General features: G+C 43.3%; 1 protein-coding gene across 1 annotated transcript in view; it reads left to right on the top strand.

Annotated features, from left to right (window-relative positions):
* Positions 1-4,598: 4,598 nt before the first annotated feature.
* The window catches only part of LOC309799397 (uncharacterized protein C1orf21), a 237,823-nt gene continuing 222,515 nt past the window's right edge, over positions 4,599-19,906 (top strand). Inside the window, exon 1 of the mRNA XM_082612458.1 lies at positions 4,599-4,724. The gene's annotated coding sequence lies outside the window, so the exon portion shown is untranslated. The remainder of the gene's footprint in view (positions 4,725-19,906) is intronic.

Below are 19,906 nucleotides of genomic sequence, written 5' to 3'. Positions count from 1 at the left end.
GAATGATGATAATATCCATATCTCTCTGATTGCTTTGCCGGGAAGATGAAGTGAGTTAGCTCATGTACATTATGAATTACATAATACCATGCTTACCACACAGCAGACAATCAGTGTTAGCTGTTATCGCATGGAGCAAGTACAAAGAAAGCACATTTCAGAGTAGTACTTATTTTAGGATCACTTGTTTCTGAATAATCCTGCCAAAGCTACTTTTGACTTGATTATTCAGAAAAATTAACCAGATTGGAAGCTTTTTAAAAATAAATCACATAAATTGAATTCATTTAAATTCATATGAGAAATTACAGGAGGTAGCAGTGTATAGATTTTACTATCTTTTACTCAATCAACCTGTACTTTCATTGGTTTCTTTTTTTACAGTCAATGGTAAAGGGACCCTATATGTCTTAGTCAGTTTGAGCTGCTAAAACAAAATACCGCAGGCTGGGTAACTTAAACAAGATATATCTACTTCTCACAGTTCTAGAGGCTGGAAGTCTGAGATCAAAGTGCCAGCATGGTCAAGTTCTTGGTAAGGGCCCTTTTCCCGGTTTGCTTGTGTTCTGGGTGGGGAGAGGCGGAGTGGAGGAGAGCTCTCTGGGTTCTTCTTATAAGAGCACTAATCTCACCATGAGGCCTCCCGCTCCCCACCATGACCTCATCTCCCAAAGGCCTACCTCCTCCTAATACCATCAGCATCGGGGATTAAGGCTCCAACATGTGAATTTGGGGATACAAACATTCAATCCATAACGCTGTACTTAAAAGAAACATAAGAAACAAAAATTTCAAACTTACGTGTTATAAATGGTTCTATAGAGCCAAATATTTATAAGTTAAAGCTTTAGAAATAAAAGAAAATCAGTTATGAAAGAAGTGTCTTTGAAGGTTAAAACTTAACTTTTCTGGGCAAAAGAGTTCTTTTTTTTTTTTGAAAATTGTATTTAGAGTGTTTGAAGATACATAAGCACAGAGGGGTGAAGTAATTAGCACAGTCTAATATAAATGTATAGTAGATTTAGATTGTGCTGACCAAACAGATGTGCAGGCAACTCTTGCTGTGTGGTTTAGGGCAGGGGTCCCCAACCCCCGGTCCACGGACTGGTACCGATCCTCGGCCTGTTAGGAACAGGGCCGCACAGCAGGAGGTGAGCGGCTGGCGAGTGATCTAGGCTTCATCTGCCTCTCCCCGTTGCTCCCCATCGCTTGCCTTACTGCCCGAACCGCCCCCCCCCGAAAAATTGTCTTCCACAAAACCAGTCCCTGGTACCAAAAAGGTTGAGGACCACTGGTTTAGGGTACATACCTAAGCCTCTCCAGCACCTCAGAGGCCCATCCTGTCTGCACCCCCCCTCCCACTGTACCCTTCCTACCCTCTCTTCTGCAGTCCTTACCCAAATCCCCATGGTCCCACTGCTCCTGCTGTGGCTATGTGCAAGAAAATGTGTGTGCAGGGGACTTCTCTGGCGGTCCAGTGGTTAAGACTCCAAGCTTCCACTGCAGGGTTCAATCCCTGGTCTCAGAACTAAGATCCTGCATGCCCCCTGGCAAGGCCCAAAAAACAAAACAAAACAAAAAAACAAAAAAAGAAAGAAAGTGTGTGTGTGTCGTGGTTGTGGTGGTGATGGGAATCTCCACTCCCATGTCCTCCACATTTGGGGGAGAAAGGAAAGGTGCCCCAGGGATCCCAGGTAAATGAGAAATGAATGTTCACATTAAAAAAAATGTTAATCAGAGCAGTTAATTTCTACAGAAATACCAGCACCAAACAGGGTTTATTGAGAGGCAAAAAGGGCTTAAGTTCCACGACACCTTATTCACATGAGCTTTTCCCAGGGGGCTTTTGCATTTTTAGCTTCCTTATCTGGAAAGTGGCTCCCCAAATTGTAAGTGATTCAAACCCTACAAAACCTGGATTGTTTCTGGTCAGCACTATAGGTTAATTATGGGATTCCTTTCATGGACTTTTGTGACTATCCTGAGAACCTTACTACCACATAAAATGTTGCTTCTAAGAAGTAGTTTCTAGTGAGAATTAACACAACATACCACCTGTTCTCAGCCCTGGGAAGATGTCTGGTCCCTAAACTAGGTTCTTAACAAACGTTTGCTGATTGAATAATAATGAAATAAATGAAGGGAAAATGGATATACTTGAAGCACTTACTGAGTACTTCTCTCTGGAGGGTAGGATTATAGTGATTTTTATTTCCTCCATACCTGGCTGAGTTTCTGAAATTTTTCCACAGTGAACATGTATTATTTTGAATAATTAAAAACTTGCTTTAAAAGTTCATAGTATGGATTTTGTAAACTTATACATGTATGGAATGCTTGCTCTGTGGCCTTCTGTTACTTCTGAGGGTATCAATTCAGAGGAGACCTACATTGCCTTGCTCTCAAGAAATGTATGGTGCCAGTCACTGTTCTGAGCCCTGAAGAGATAGATTACAACACAGGTCAACATTTATAGAGCTTGGTCTATTCAGGTGGTGGTGAGGGAAGGAGAGAAGAGGGGAAAGAGAAAAACCTGGTTATCCTCAAGCATCCTTTTATATAGAATTATATGTAAATAAACACACACACACATCTTAGTTATATACTTCTTTCATCTTACCATAGGAGAAGTTTTTAGGAGTGGCCTAAAAATCCCAGAGAAATGTTGACTACATTTGGATACACCCAGCAGATGGATTTTCACTCCCAACTTTAAGAAGGAATGCAAAGAGAAAAAAAAAAAGTCTATCAAATTACCAAATCTGGGATTAAACTATATATTTGAAAGAACAGCTCATATTTATTGAGTTCTTACCATGTGTCAGGCATTATGCGAAGTTTTTTATATGCATTGCCACCTCATTTTATTTTCCTTTTATTTTGACAACATGCCTATGAGATAGGAACTAGTATCACCAATCCCATTTTACAGATGAGGGAAGGAAGACTGAAAGCAATAACAAGTCACCTAAGGTAACAGAGATGGTGGCTGGCAGTGCCTGACTGGAATCCTAATTAGCCTACCAAGCCCTTCTAAACCACTCCTCTTCAGGAGGCCAGATTACAAAGAATTCTGGTTCCAAAGAGAAAAATAAACTAGAATATGGATAATTTAAAAAATGGAATACAAAGGAGTTTCAACAACAATGTGATACCAGCCTTTCAAATTAAAAAAGTAAAAACACTGGAAAACCATTTTCTTTTTTCTTTTTTCTCAAAAAGGCCGACTTCCTAGACATTATGGGTGGGTTATTAACTCATTTCATTAAACTAAATTATGAATTTGCTTTTCAATTAAGTGTCTCATCACTGTCACAGCTCCGATGTGTCCTTTCCTGTTTTCCAACTTCATCTTGGCCCAAAGTAAGAAATGATTCGGTTTGTGTGTAATCCACAGGACCCAGGGAGGATCTTTTGCCCCTTTTGTTTTCTTGGGTGTCCTCACTCTGGAGGCCTGGCATTCCTCACGTGTCTAGGGCAATGCAGGAGCAGCGAAGCGCGGGGAAGCCACACAAAAGACATCCAACCACTATCAATGTTAAAAGATCAATTCAGGGCGCACACGAAACACCCAGTATGACCAGGAAACGAAGAAAAAATACCTTCTCCCAGAGGGTGAGAAACTGGTTGACCTCTTGTGAGTGTCCACAAAAAACTGAGCAGGTAAAATGGTGGGCGGCGATCTTTGTGGAGCCCCAATCACCCCAAACGCGCCTTGCAGGCGCGGCCTCCGCCCTTTAGTCCCAAGAGGCCGGAGGGGCAAAGAGGGGTCGCAGGGCGCGAAGTCTCAGGCGGTGTCTCCTTCCCCTCCCCAGTGCAGGTTCTGACCAGTGGCCGACGCTTCATTCATCTTGCAGGCGCCGCGGCTCCAGGGCAGGGTAGCGGGGCAGGGGCCGGGGCCGCTGGGCAGCGCCCGCTGGTCCAGCGAAGGGAGGGGCCGCGCGGCGCGGCGAGGATGCCCGGCCTTCCCTCCCTCTGCTTCCAGCAGGCGCAGCCCCGCGGCTGGGCCCAAGGGCTGGCTTGGGTTTCCCGCAGAGCTGGGCCGCCCCGGCCTCCGAGCGGCCCCGTGGCTACCACGCCACCGCCCGGGTGTCAGGCCCAGGACGCAGCTTTCACACACACACGCCCGTCCTCACCCTCCTTCCCTCTCTGCAGCCCTGGCAGCCCCGCTCTCCTGGTCCCTTTCTCCGGGGTGCCCGGCACCCTCGCGGCCTCCGCAGGCCGCTCCCAGGGGCGAGGCTGGGTGCTGGACGCGCGCGGGAGCCGGGCGCGGGGAGGGGCCGACGGTGGGGGAGTGTCTGGCTGCCCCCGCCCCTCGAGTGAGTGACTGGGCGAGGAGGTCCCCTCCCTCCCGCCCCCTCCCTTTTTCCAGGTCCCCTCCCTCGCTCGCTCGCTCCCCACCAGCTCCGGCTTGCTCCCTGCCCACTCCCGGGGGGACGTTCCGTGCCGCGGCCGCCGCTTCTTTCACACTTTAGTTGGGAGCCGCGCGCCGCGCTCAGTTACTGGAGAGCTGGCCGCGCGCCGCCGCCTCCCGCACGCACGCACGCGGGCCGGGCTTCGGGGGTTTCGGCTCTTACCCCCGGCGTCTGGGAGGAGGGGGAGACCCGGACTCACTGTGGGGAGGAGGAAGAAGAGGAGGAGAAGGGAGGAAGAAAACAAGAGAGGAGGATCCGGGCGGGGGGCGGGAGGCTTACCACCTTCAGCCCCCCCCGCGAGCGCCCAAGGTAAGCGTGAGCCCACGCCGACCTGGGGCGGGGGGAGTTGGCGGCGCAGCCCGCCCGGGTTCCGCTCCGGGCGCGCCCGGGTGGGCTGGGAGGGAGGCCTGCGGGGTGCCTGCCGCGCGGCGGGGATGGGAGCCGCGGTCGTGGCGCTGCCGGCGCGCGCGGCCCGGGCCGGGGCTGCTGCTGCTACTGCTGCTGCTGCTGCTGCTGCTGCTCCTACCACTGCCGCCGCCGCCGTTGCGGGGCTGGCGGGGACGGAAGCTGGGGTTGGGGGGAGCTGCTGGGGTCATCTGCTGGCTGGGGCGGAGGGGTTGGGATGCGGTTGGGGCTGCTGACGACTTTCGTCACATTGAGGCCTGGGTGGCTGGGATTCGACCCCCCTCCCTTCCCATCCGCACTCCCCGCCGCCCTCAGCCTTTCCTGCTCCTCTCGAGCTCTGCCTGTAGCCGCCGTACTTTGCAAGCCAGAGCTTGAAAGAAAAAGCAAAATTCAGTATCCTCTGCTAAATCTCCGAGTCTCTTCTCCCGCTGCGACTGATTGATGTGTTTGTGTGGGTGCCGTGATCCCCGGGATTTCTGAAGTTTTGACCTTTTTGGGGTGACTTGTCTCGATGCAGCGATTTGCCCACCTCGATGTATTCATTATTCGTGCCCATGCGAGGCAGCCAGAGGGTGCCTGGTTATTGTACTGGGGAAAGATTTCACTCCCTTCTGCAGGCAGTTCGCGAAGTGCGGCCGCCGCAGCTGCCTCTGGTTTGCTGCCTGACGTCCTTCGCCGGTCTTCCACCCTGCCCCCCACCCCCTCCTCGGAGGGATTTTTTTTTTTTTTTCCACTTACTGTTTGTGTGAGAGGAGCCCCTGGGCTTAGAGCCTTTCATCTCCCATTCATCCCTCTTCTAAAGCTCTGAATTGTCTCAGGCACGATGGTAAAAATTGGGGTGGCTTTCTCTGCTCCAAGAGTTGCACGGTCAAGGATAAAAATATATACACATAAACACGTATTAATCCTGGGAGGTGACAAACACAGTTTGCGATAGAAGTGCTTGTTTTCCAGTAGGAAGTTGACAACCTATGTATGAGGTATCTCCCATCGCATGTGGGGTAGGAAAATTATTTTAAAATAGATAGTTGCTTATTTTGTACCGTGGCTGGAAGACAGCCCTAAGTTCAGCTATTGGAGCAAGTCTGAAAGTGATACACCCTGGTCACCTAGAACTTCACTAAAGATATACTCTGACTCAGACTTTGGGAGGGGGACTGACAACATAAATTCCATGTAATAGTTTTTTTTTTTTTTTTTTTTTTTAAGGAAACAGTTGGGCAGTTTGGGGAAGTGACACGTTCATTACACAGACAGATCTTATGAACACTTCCTAACTTGATGGGCTGGGCTCACCTTCTACCTAATGGAATAACCTTTCAGTTGGTAGAATTGGGATGTACCAGGGTAGAAAAAAATTATGGGTAGAGTGGGCCTGGGCTACTCTAGCTTTCTTGGGGGGAGAAGGTGATGTTTCTGAAGGGTCTTTAAGTTCAAGATGCTCAATCTGGGGGTTTCCTTCCCATTTTCATACTTCTAGAGCTGGATTGTAGGATCAATAGAACATGTTCTGTGTTGGCTGTTTGGAAATGCCATTGATCAGGCATGGAAATTAATTTAGACTTAATTATCTATTTTTCTTTTGCTCTTATAAAGTAGTAAGTGCTGGTGATAGGACAGCTGAGTGTATTTATCTCTGCATTAAACCAGTGCTGGGACTAGCAGTTCACGGATCAGAAATGCAGCATTGAAAGGTAACCTCCTTTAGTGTTTCCTGCTGTGCAGACTGGGTTCAGAGAACAGCTCCGGAGGGCTACTCGGAAAAGCGACAAAGACAAGCGGACTCAGCACTTGGATGAGCAGATGCCTGCGAAGGAGTGGGGTGCTTCTGTTGTCAAGCTTATCTCCATTCGGGCATTTTTCCCAAGAAAAATTGGACTTGGTTGGTAGGGAGGGAAAGTTCATCCTAGAAGGATCCTGAGGTTCTAGCTTCCCTTTTCAGCTGACTCAGTTTCAGTGGTTGAGAGAGCTGATAATTTTGTTTTATTGGCTAGTAATTTACCCTTTACCCTCTCACACCTGATCTCACTTTATCATCTAGCATGGATTTCTGGGAATTCGTAGGCCACAGTCTGAAGTGGTTTGAGCTTCTTGAAGAATCACAGGGTATACATCAAAAGCTTGTTCATTAATTGGTACTATTTGCTGTGACTGATGCAGAAACTCGACCCAGGAGGAAGGTGGTGTGTCCCATTGTGAATATCATTTCCAGGTTGATGGTGCCTCAGCACTGTGTTGGATTTTTGACCAGGCAAGACTTGACTGTCACATCCTGAGTGGCTTGCTCCAGGCTCCTTGTGGCCCCTTTCTTCTAGCTATTTTCTGTCAGGGAATGAGACGCCCCAGGTTGGAGAGAAAGAATCATGGCACCGCCCATTAGAAAAGGAGAGGGCAGGAGATTATTCACAGAGGGTCTTAAGTGTGATAAGTATCACCAGCTTCTCGTGAACTTATCGATAGAGTTTGGAACCCTGTGAGGCACAAGCAAGTGCATTTTTGGACATCTTATGTTCCTTCTTTGGAATTTTAGAAGCCTTGGAGCTTGGGAGAAGTAAAAGCTGTGATTACTTAGGCTCTCATTAAAACATGAAAGGCAGGGGCTTCCCTGGTGGCGCAGTGGTTGAGAGTCCGCCTGCCGATGAAGGGAACACGGGTTCGTGCCCCGGTGCGGAAAGATCCCACATGCCGCGGAGCGGCTGGGCCCGTGAGCCATGGCCGCTGAGCCTGCGCGTCTGGAGCCTGTGCTCCGCAACGGGAGAGGCCACAACAGTGAGAGGCCCGCGTACCGCAAAAAACCAAAAACAAACAAACAAAGAAAGGCAGCTTGCAATAGATCAATATATAATACTTAGAAAACTGAGAAGACAGGGATAGGGCCTGCGAGCAAGGAGAATTGTACACTGAAACTGTATTTTAAAATTGGTGACATTTGTGACTTTAAGAGATCATAAATCAAGAGCTTATCTAAAGTGACATGTAAATTATATACATACATATTTTTAAAGTAGGCAATTATTTTGCTTGACTCCCTCAGTTCTGAAGTTTAATTTTACAAGTTACAATTGCAACAAGAAACAACTTGACATGCTGTGGTTATGCAATCAGGACAAGAGTGGTTGCACGTAAACTGGGCTAGGATGAACATGGAAATGAACACACAGCAGTGTCCGCAGTCACCAGGTATTAAGAAGTCCCTTTTTTGGGCTTCCCTGGTGGCGCAGTGGTTGAGAATCTGCCTGCTAATGCAGGGGACACGGGTTCGAGCCCTGGTCTGGGAGGATCCCACATGCCGCGGAGCAACTAGGCCCGTGAGCCACAACTACTGAGCCTGCGCGTCTGGAGCCTGTGCTCCGCAACGGGAGAGGCCGCCCTAGTGAGAGGCCCGCGCACCGCAGTGAAGAGTGGCCCTTGCTGGCCACAACTAGAGAAAGCCCTCGCGCAGAAATGAAGACCCAACACAGCAAAAAAAAAAAAAAATCCCTTTTTTTTTTTCTTTTTAATTCATTGTGTTCCTGGAAAATGCATTTCCTAGGTTGTAGGGTAGTCACATAATGTTAAGATTGCTTCCTCTCTATACTTGTGAGAGGAGATGCAGCTGCCCCAATCTGAATGGAAACTGAGAAGATTAACTAACCGAACTAGGTAGTTAGAGGCAAACTGTTTTGCTCATCTCTGCAACCCCCATGGCGGCTTGTACACTCCCTTGCACTTGGAATAACTCAATGAGTGATTGAATTGAATGGAATTCACCTAATTAGTTAAGATCTGTAATGTGTCAAAAACCTCCTTGGAAATGCATTAGATGCGGATTTCCATTTTAATAAATCAGTAGGATAGTTTATCAAGAGCTCCATATTATGCCTCAGGTAGGGGTTTTTTTTGTTTTTTTTTTTTTTTTTTGCGGTACGCGGGCCTCTCTGTTGTGGCCTCTCCCGTTGCGGAGCACAGGCTCTGGACGCGCAGGCTCAGCGGCCGTGGCTCATGGGCCCAGCCACTCCGTGGCATGTGGGATCTTCCCAGACTGGGGCACAAACCCACGTCCCCTGCATTAGCAGGAGGACTCTCAACCACTGCGCCACCAGGGAAGCCCCATCAGGTAGGGTTTTTAAATGTTGAGAAGTATTGGACAGGAAAGTAAACATACCAAGCATAATGTCTTCTCAAATAGGAACTTCTAGTTAGGGTCATCTTTATTTGGAATATAGATAATATCTGTATTTGACAAATATTTCTTCACTCCTGATTGTGACTGTGGTCTTTCTTTTTTTGTCCGAGGCATTCAGTGAATAACAATGCTTCATATTTATAGGGAGCTTTATGGTTTTCACAGTTCTTTCATGTACCGTTGTCTTACTTGGCATTGTCCTGCAGCCATAGCACTCAGGGCTTTCCATGCTGGGATCTCTCCCAGAAGATGCCTGCATCAGGGAGTCGGGGAGAGGTCCTGGGGAAGCTCACAGGTAGCCCCACCTCTTGGTTTACTGGATTTTCTCAAGGGAGCTGTAATTGGCATTCACTGCTGGTCCCTCTAAAATAAAACAAGCAAAGTTGAGACTCGTCTCATGCAGCGAGCACGCTCAACTTGCCAGCGTTCATTCTGTGGCTTTGCCCCTACCTCTTTTCGCTCTCCTTGGGCTGCCTTTTACCTTGCCCCTTTGCCAACCGTCCCCTTCATCTACCTATCCTTTCTGAAGTGTTTCCACGTTTTTCTGTCTCACAGATTTTCATCCATAGGCTCTCCTGCTGCTTCTCCCACCACCTTACTTTTGCCTGCAAGACTTGGGTTGTGTGTTTCCGAATGACGTTTTCCAGTACTTGAACCTTATCTCCAGGCCCACTTTCCCTCTGACTCCTCCCACCTCTCCGCTCAAGTGTAGACTTTCTGCTTCCAGCCACTTCTCCTTTCTACCCTCAGGGCCCCTCTGCCTTGTCCTACTTTGCCCCCTACACCTCCCTTATGCCTTCCACCCACTTCTCTCCATCAAGCCCTCAGATCTTCCGGCACATGCCTGCCTCTGCCTGTTTCACAGGCTCACGCCATCTCAGCAGATGTGTTTACAAGCATTCATGAGTTGAAGTCCGCATACACGCTTTGTACCTTTAGGAGAATGGAGTTAGAACACCCCCAAGTTTGGGGATCTTTCTGCTTTTGTTTTCACTTTTGATTACACAATATTTTTGACTTTTAAAGGCTCTTAAGCCCTTTACTCATAGCTGAAGCACTTTGCTTCTTCACTTCACTTAGCTGTTACAGCCTATGTTGGATAATAGATAAAGGAATATCTAGGTGACTATTGTTATTTTTAAAGATTGGACAACATATCTTGAGAAGCACTTCAGAGATTTTCATAGTGGCACCATTGAAAGGCTTTCCTGTACACCCACATCTACTTACTAGTCACAGAAGTAGAATGGTTTGTTTAATTTCATCCTCAATACCTTATTTTTTTCTCCTTTGGTTAAATAAATGTTGGTTACATGAATGTTGGTTAAATAAACATTACTGTAATTTGAACCAAATTTTTTCTCATTTGTTGTGGTTTTACTGCTCTCCATGAAAATTTTATAAGCTCATTAGACACATTTCTACCAAGCAAGGATTCTTTAGCTAAGACCCACCATTGTTGCTTTCCCTTATAAATTTATAACCTGTGTTGGCCCTACCAGTAGGGTCAGTGGGAGAAAGAGGACTGCTACTGGAAAAACACAGCCTATTGACTCATTGCATACGAACTTAGGTTGGTCTTTTCACAAAACCATACTTCAGAAGTAGATCCAGCGCTAGTTACGCAATATCCTGAGCGCTCCAGGGCTTTTGGAAGAAGGTGCTTTAAAGGAGAGCAGGGACAATTGTTTTTAAGGAAGAATTCCCTTTCTTTGATGGGTCTGTGTTTTATTTGAGTGCAGTGGTTATTGCAGTAGTTTCAGTTTATTGTTACACCATATATGAGGACATTTTCTACCTTACTTGGTGACTTATGGTTTTCCCTGCCTGAGCAAGGTAAAGAAGGAGAATGAGAGGTTGGTGGTCTTTGCTGGAGTGTGAGGACATTTTTCATACCCCTCATCACAGATGCTGGTGGAGTAGGTGACACCCACCCAACAATCCAGTAGATGCAGTGTGTATCATCACAGGCACACCTAAAAGCTTCTCCCTGAACCCCACAGTTGACAAGGAGATCTACACAGGTCGTTTACAGTGCAGGGGAGCCCCTATATCAACAGTACATTTTCTTCCGGGAGAGGATTGAAAGGCCAGATGTAGAGTAAGGAGATGCTGCAGGCTCAGGCTGAGGTTTGCAGAGAACTTTTCAAAGACACAGATAATTAATACATGCCAAGGGGTGACTTCAGCAGTTCTATCTGAAAGTTCTGCCAAAAGCAATTTTCCTAAGATAATTTTGTAACAGTTCTTACAATTAAAAGGTTATAAAGGAATAAGCTACATATATCTAATTCTGTGTCTCAGGCAGATACTACAACTATTTTGAGGAAGGAGGTGAGAATCCAGGAACCTCTTTGAGTTGTTTAATATCTACTGAAAATTCAGATGTTCTGGTTTCTATGCTAGGAGTCCATGACAGTCTAGGTACAGCTCCCAAAACAAACGTCTGCTTACCGTTGGTGGCCGTCCAAACACCCACCCCCGCCCGGCCTTGAGCTTTCCTCCCTTGGTGGCTTCTCTTGGAGTCCAAGCCATTTCTCGAGTCTCAGTTCAAATCCCTTCTCCTTCAGGGAGCGTCTTCTCTGACCATCAGAGTGGTTTCTCCCTTGGCTTCCATGAACTCCTGCAACACTTATTTGTTGTTTATTTTATTTCAGCATTAGTTTTGGTCTTCATTTATGTTTATTTGTCGCCCCACCGAATTATCAGCTCTTCTATGCCCACTGGGCCTTAAGAGTATAACATGCTGAATAAGTAGCTGTTGGTTGATTGACAGCTGGTCATTGGTCTGAGGCTTAGAATTTTTCTTTGTGAAGACCTTGCTCTCATTTAAAACTCTTTAACCAAATGAGGAAGTGGAGTTTCTCAGGGATGAGAAAAGATAATGGGAATTGTTTAATTCCTTTGTTGCCCGAGGTTAAAGCATCTAATCTCTCTTACTCTCTTAGATAATATATTAAACAAACATTGACTTTTGTTGATGATACTTTGTGTCATCTCTGTGCCTGGCACTGGAGAGATGCTGGAGATACAGATAAGAAGGCCTGGCCCTGACTTTGTGGACTTCTCAGACAAGTGTGGGAATTGACAAGCACATGGTATGTCGTAAAGTGTCAAGGTGCTTTGGAAGTTGAGGGGAGAAAGCAGCCAACTCTGTCTAGAGGTAGGCTGACCCGGCACCCTGTCTCCCTGGGACAGTCCTGGTCTGTGCCCATTGTTCAACATAGTTATTAATGCACCCCCTTTGCCCTCAGAAGTCTCCCAGTTTGGACAATGAATTATATGATTCCCCCACATAAAGAAGTCATAGAAGGCTTCACAGAGAAGGAGGTATTCTGGATGACACTCGAAAGCTGCACAAGGGTCCCCTAGGGTATTGCTGACATTTCCAAAAATATTGGGGGACGAACATTGGTTTACTAACTGTTTTTCCTCATTTTACTATGGATTCATAGACTAATTCACAGAGTGGCATTTGTGGATAAAGGGATCTGGGGGCAGATGGAAGATGAAGTAGGGCATTCCAGCAGGGGACACACAGTGACGTCGAGAAACGTGCATGTAGTTCTTTGTGGCTGGAGCTTCTGCATCTTGCAAGATAAGACTGATCAACTATGCAAGGCTTCACAGTACATAGTTTGGACTCACTGCCCCAAATAAGAGGCATTGAGAGATTGTAAACAGGGGAGAGACATAATTTGCATGATAGATGGTTCCTTTGTGAGTGTGAGTAAAAGACTGGAGGGGAACAGAGAGTGTCCCCAGGACACCTACCGCACAATTGGGGCCCAGCACATATTTGTTGAATGAATGAATGAGAGAGAGTTTTTGAATCTGTGATAGTTGAAGCTACGTGGTTTTGTATGAGATTGCCCAGGGAAAGTAAATATTATAGAAGAAAAACACTGGACCGTGAGTTCCAGGGAACACCAACTTTTATGGGCTGTGGATGGAAAGGATAGTGAAGGAGACTGAAAAGTGCAGGCTCCTCACTGAGGCAAGAGAACCAGGCAGGTGGTGCCAGGAAGAGAGGATGGATCAAGAATTGGTGTGTGCTTAGAATTGTCACATGAAGAAGTAAAATAGCATTAAAATAGCATTGTTTTTATTTTCTCAGAATTTGTAATTCTATTATTAAATAGAAGTGGAAGTATTTACCTTATGGGAGATAACAAGATATAGGTACTTAGTGTTATTATTATATTCATGCTGCATGCAAAGTTTGAAGTTTTATCACTTTGATAGTTTTATATGTCGGGATTCTGAGGTTTGCCTTATATAATTTATGCCAGTACCTGGTGTAGTAAAAATCTGAGGCCATGTTTTGGGAGGATGATGAAATAACACAGTGTTTTTTTTTTTTTCTGACACTTGTTAGTTTTATTAAAGATTTGATGAGGAAAGAGATAAAAGAATAAATGAGTAGAAAGTTCCGCTAACAACCAGTGACTTAATTTATTCATCTTTCATCCTCCCCCAAAGTAGCCATAATTAAGGGTTGACGATGTCATCACCTATAAAAATAACCTCGATTTTTATCTTCCTTTCAACTTTGCAAAGTGTGCTACATCTATTATCTCACTATATCCTCACACCTGTGAAGACAGCAAAGCAGGCATTATCCCTATTTTGCAGATTAGAGAATTAAAACGCAGCAATGTTAAGTGAGCTGCCTGAGGTCCAAGACAGGTCCTGATGTTGTCACCGGAAACCAGAATAACACAGTGTTTAATCATTGTGAATTTATGATTGTGCATAGTGATTTATAAAGGGGTTAAGACACTCGAGTGTTTACATGCCACCAGATGAGGAGCCATCCACATTAAGGACACATTGAGTGACAACATTGTGACAAAGGATGGCTAGTTGCAGAAGCCAGGCTGAGTAGCAGTGTCATTAAAGGTTTGTGGTAGAAATAGAGACTCTTGTTGCAGAGTGAATTGTTACTTGTCCTCAGTCTCCACTGAGAGACCCTGGGTGGAGATGGGGGCAACATCATAAATGTATTGGAAAGAGCGTGGGCTTTGGATTCAGCACATTTTATCCCGTTTCCACCACCTCCTAACTCTAGCTTCATGATCTTGAATATCAGTGGTAGTAATTGACAATAGTAACGATAAAAGCTAACATGTATTGAGTGCTTACTCTGTACACAGGTGCTGTGCTAAGTACCTTACATGCATTGTCTTTAATGCTTGCGACAACCTTGTGAAGAACCTATGACTGTTACCTCTACTTGATGGATAAAGAAGAACTGAGGCTCATGGTCTCTGGGACCTTGACCAAGGTCTTGTAGCCAGCAAGTGGTAGTGCTGAGACGGGAATCCAGGCCTTCTGACTCTAAAGTCAGGCTTTTAATTATCGACTCCGGGGCAGTTCTCTTTGAGCCAGTCCCCCTACCCTTCCCACCACACACACATTCCTTTCCCCTCACCTACTGCTTCTCTTTGAAGCAGATCACAGACACTATGTCACCTTGTCTGTGTATACTAGATTATATTTCTAAAGGATAGGAGCTTTTTTTCCTTTTAACATAACCACAGTATCATTATCATTCCTAAAAACTTTTAACGATAATTTCTTAATATCAAGTATCCAGTCAGTAACCAAATTTTCCTGGTGGGCCCAAACATTTTTTTAATGATTAATTTGTTTCACACTTGAGAGATGCATCCGTCTTTCTTTTTTTTTTTTAATGTTATTTTTATTTATTTTTATGTTTTTATTTTTTTGGCTGCGTTGGGTCTTCATTGCTGTGCGGGCTTTCTGTAGTTGCGGCGAGCAGGGGCTACTCTTCATTGCGGTGCGCGGGCTTCTCATTGCGGTGGCGTCTCTTGTTGCGGAGCACGGGCTCTAGGTGCGCGGGCTTCTGTAGTTGCAGTGTGTGGGCTCGGTAGTTGTGCCTTGCGGGCTTAGTTGCTCTGCAGCAGGTGGGATCTTCCCAGACCAGGGCTCGAACCCCTGTCCCCTGCATTGGCAGGTGGATTCTTAACCACCGTGCCACCGGGGAAGTCCCCATCTTTATAGGCTTCCTTTCTCTATTTTTCCCTCCTCTTTTTCTCCCCTAGCAGTTTATTTGTTAGAGAAACAGGGATTTAATCTGTAGGATTCCCTGCATTCTGTAGTTTGCTGATTGCATCTTCTTTCTTAGTGTTCTTCACTATATTCTTCAGTTTCCAATATTTCCTGTAGTTTGATCTAGACTGGAAGCTTGATCAGGTAGTTTGGCAAGAGTACCTCATAGAAAGTGTTCTGTACTTCCTCTTATATCACATCAGGAGGCCTTCTTGTTTCTTTATTTGTGAGGTTAAGACTAATTGGTGGATTTAGGTGTTGTCAGCCTGACCTTTCCATTATAAAGCTTCCCCAGGCCCTTCAAAAACCACTTTGGCCATTGCTTAGATGTATTATTTCAGAAACAGTTGAAAAATGATGATATTCTATCATCCCTTCTGCATTTGTTAGCTGGAGTTTTTCTATTAAGAAGAAATTTTCCACATCAATAACTTGGTTACCTCGGGATATAGGAAAATTAATGCTCAGTTTTGTTCCCTCTGTTTTAAATAATGTTCAGAATTATGAGTTGACTTTCTGACATCTTCCAAAGAAGACCAATGAGGTTTTTTAAAAGTATCATTATGAGCTCATGGATTTTAACACAATTCATGTGTTTATAGTCCTTTGAAGTTATTTCTTTTGAAGTTCAAATTATCTTGGGCCTGTAGGAGATTCTTTAAATTGGCTTCTGAATCATTTTGACATGACTCTCATGGTCTTTGAGGACGTCTTTACTTTGTGGTACAACAAGGTATTTCAGGCTGATCTAGTACTTTTCCTGTCCCAGATCTTTTTATTGGTAAATGGTATTTAGATACCACAATCCGGGTGTTAGTAGTTTTCATTGCCTCTGGGCTGGTCATTGTTCCTAGGTCTGTTCAAGTGGACAAAGTTAGAAAAATATGTAAGTATGTATATCTAGCTACTGAGATATGGATATATACATATGTTTGTGTATTGATATGTTTTTGTATATACCTGGTGTGTGTATGACATGTATATATACATATGTGCATATTGTTTCTATTTAATGTAAGCAAACATATCTATTTTTTCCTTTTAGAAAAAAGGTTGCATACTATAGTTACGCACTTTGCCTTTTGCACTTAATGGTATTTTTCAGAGATCACTCTGAAGCCATATATGAACATTTCTTAGTGCCTTTTACAACTTCAGAGACTCCACTGTGTAAATAAACCAAACTTTGTTCATTTGGATATATAGTTATTTTCAGTCTTTTGCTCTTACATTGTATTGGGAATGATTTGTTTTCGGTGATGGGGTTTTATTTGCAAATCAGACATAAAGCCTGAATGGAAACATTATTTTTCCTTAGCTCAATGGACAGCTGAATGAACAGTGCTGCAGTGAATAGCCTTGTGAATATTTATGTATGTATTCTTTCCAGTTTATCTTTAGATAGATCCCTAGAAGTGGGATTGCTGGGTCAAAGGATGAATAGATTTGCAGTTTTGTTCAATATTGCCAAAGTCCCTTCTGTGGGTGCTACACAATTTTGCATTCCCACCAGAGGTAATGAGAGTGCCTTCTTACCCCACAGTCTTACCAGTAGACATGTTGTAAAAACCTTTGGGTCATTGACATTTAAATGATACTTTGTGTAATTTTAATTTGCATTTCTTTTATTATGAACTAGCTTGAGTTCCTTTTCATATGTTTTGGGGCCACTTGCATTTCTTTTTCTGTGAACTGTCTTTTCATATTTTTTGCCGATTGTTATAGGATTTTAGGTCTTTTTTTCCCCTTTATTTTATGAAGCTTTTTATGTATTAGGAATATTATATACTAGGGATATTATCCCTAACATCTGACAGTTTTCCCCCAGTTTATCATTTGTCTTTTTCCTCTGATTATGGTTTTTTTAGTGTAAATTTTTTTTCCTTGATTTAGTCAGTTATATCAGTCTTTTTCTTTATTGCCTCTTGGATTTGAATCAGGATGTAGAAAAACTTTTCTTCTAGATTGTAAAGCAGCACTATCCAATAAAAACATAATAGGAACCACATATGTAAATTTTTAACAGCCACAATAAAAAAAGTAGAAAGAAAGGTGAAATTAATAACATATTTTATTTAACCCAATATATCAAAAATATTGTTATTTCAACAAGTAATCAGCATTTTTAATTACTAATGAGATATTTTACATTTTTTTCATGCTAAATTTTTGAGAACTGATGTGTATTTTATACTTAGCACATCTCAATGTGGTCACTAAATTTTTGTTGTAAATACTTAATCTGTATTTAGACTATAAAATTTACAGTTGAAAAAGTAAATTCACATAACCAAGTTGTTCTAAGTGTACGTAAACGTTTTCTAATAACTGAGTTGAGTGTCAGTTTTTTAATTTCAATTTAAATTATTTAAAATAAATTAAAACTTCAAATTCAGTTCCTAGCCACATTTCAGGTACTTGGTAGCCATGTATGGATAATGACTACCATTTTGGACAGCACAGTTATAGGATAGTCACTCATATTTTCTTTTAGCACTTGTGTGGTTTTATCAATTAACATTTAAATCTGTGACCATTGGAATTTATTTTGCTGTATGGTCTGGGGAATGGATCCAATTTTCTCTCTTTTTTTTTTTTTTTAACATGGCTTATTTGGAAATCACAAACCACTTACTTATTAAAAAGTTCATCTTTTCCCCACTGATTTGGGATGTGCCCCTATCCTATAGTTAATTGCTATAAGTAATTAATTAGCTATATTTCTGCATTTTCTATTCTCTTCTATTGGTTTGTCACTTCATGTTCCAGTACCCTACAGTTTTAATCATAGAGGCAGTATAAATATGTTTTAACATTAAAACCATGTTGAGATACCATTTCATACCTAGTAGATTGGTAAATGTCTGTCAACATCAAGCATTGGACAAGAATGTCGAGCAAAGGGAATATACATACAATGGTGTTGACAGTATAAATTGGTATATGATTTTTGAAAGACATTTGGAATGCCTTGTGAGATGGTCCCCTGACCCCCTTAGCCTTCAGCATAGCAGAGCAAGGTAGCAGAGCAGATCCAAGCCTGGAGTGGGAGCAGTTTTGTCTAATAACTTCAGTTTGCCGTTCTAATATTATCATTTTCTATATAAATTGCATGGTGAAAAAGGTTGGGAGGCAGTGCCTTGGAGAAACTTACACATGTGCAAGAATGCTCATAGTAACCCTATTCATAACAGCAGAACACTGGAAACAACCTATTTGTCAATCAGCAGTATACTGAATAAAGAAATTGTGGTACATTTATGATAAATAGTCGTGGGAGTAACCTACAACTGTGTGTATCCATAAGGATGAATCTCACAAGCACACAATGAGTGGAGAGGCAAGGTAGAAGAATAATACAGTGTGATTCCATTTATGTAAAATTCAAAAAAAATGCTAAACCAAAGCAATACATTGTTTAAGGATTGATTCATGTATGGGAAGACTAAAGAAAAGCAAGGGAACTATTAACATAAAATGCAGGAAGATAGTAGTTACTTCTTGGGGCAAAGGGGAGAGTGTGATTAGGAAGGGCTACACACAGAACTTCCAAGGTGCTTGTAAGGTTCTGCAGGTAGCTACATAGGCATTTTTTTCATATACATTATATTGTACATGTGTTATGTGATTATTTCATAGCAAAACAACAACAAAAATCCAGACTCAGTAGTAGGCTGACCCAAACTCAAATAATTACATTTATGCTCAACAAAAACTTCTGTTAGATGTGAAACACTTGGCTCTTACCATGTCTCATTTAGTGACAATGACTTTTTAATTGGCTGGAAGAACAATTGAAGACAGGTTTGCTTTTAGTGTCTCGGTCAGGCAGCAAGAAATATGTTACTGTGTGTTATGTGCACACAAGTGACTGTCACATCACGAGGTACAACTATAGGTAGAGGCATGGGTTCTTTGACACTTAAGCAGTTTTTTTTGGCACCAGGCAATTATTTTGGGTACCACTTTTGCAAAATATAATCATGGCCAGTTTTAAACTTTATTCAGAGAGAGAATCTTTTTGGAGGGACAGCATCATAAATAGCAAACATTTATGAAGCATATGCTATACCTCAGATGCAACATGTACAGTAACTCATTTAATCTAGATAATAGTCCCATGTTAAGCCACACAGGGAATACATGTTGTCAGAAAGTCAACACAGGAAATACATGATGGGATTTTCATGAAAGCTTGTCTGACCCCAAATCCCATGTTCCCAACTTATATTCCAGAATATCTTTTTAAGAATTTCAGGAACTAATCTATCCTTTGCTCAGGGGAGGCCTGTCCCAGAAAGTTCGTATTTCTAGCCTTAACATTTCAGAGAAGGAAATCCCTGATTCTAGTGTGGCAGTTCTGCACAATGTCTGTGAATTTTTAACATCAGTTTTAAGTTTGCTGTCTTCAACAGCATTAAGCAGTTGCTCTCTACCCCTCTGTGTGATAGGTCGGTCCTCTTATACACTTGGTGGCCTTAAAGAATTTGATTGGGCAGTGGGAGACCTGCCAGGGTTTCTGTCGGTTTTCTGATTTGAAGCCTTTCCTAATTTTCCATCCCCAAGATTAGCCTGAACCCTAAAACCTCTCTTGACCATGCCTGTGCAAAGCCTTTGCAGCCCATTTCCCCTTCTGGCATTAAGATTGTATATATCTCTCTCTCTAGCTTGTCAGAATTTTAAAACCTTTTTTTATTTTTGGTTCTTCAAGAATTACCTTACATATCCCAAATTGTGATATCAACAAATGAAACTTATTCCTGGTCTTTTATCTGAGTCGTTATTTGGCATATTATTATCAGACCCGGCACTAATAATTGTTATTATGCTTTGAAGTTACATCATG

Source organism: Mesoplodon mirus (assembly GCF_964341445.2).
Source record: "Mesoplodon mirus genome assembly, chromosome: 3".
NCBI lineage: Eukaryota > Metazoa > Chordata > Mammalia > Artiodactyla > Ziphiidae > Mesoplodon > Mesoplodon mirus.
This window is presented reverse-complemented; position numbering and strand designations above follow the sequence as displayed.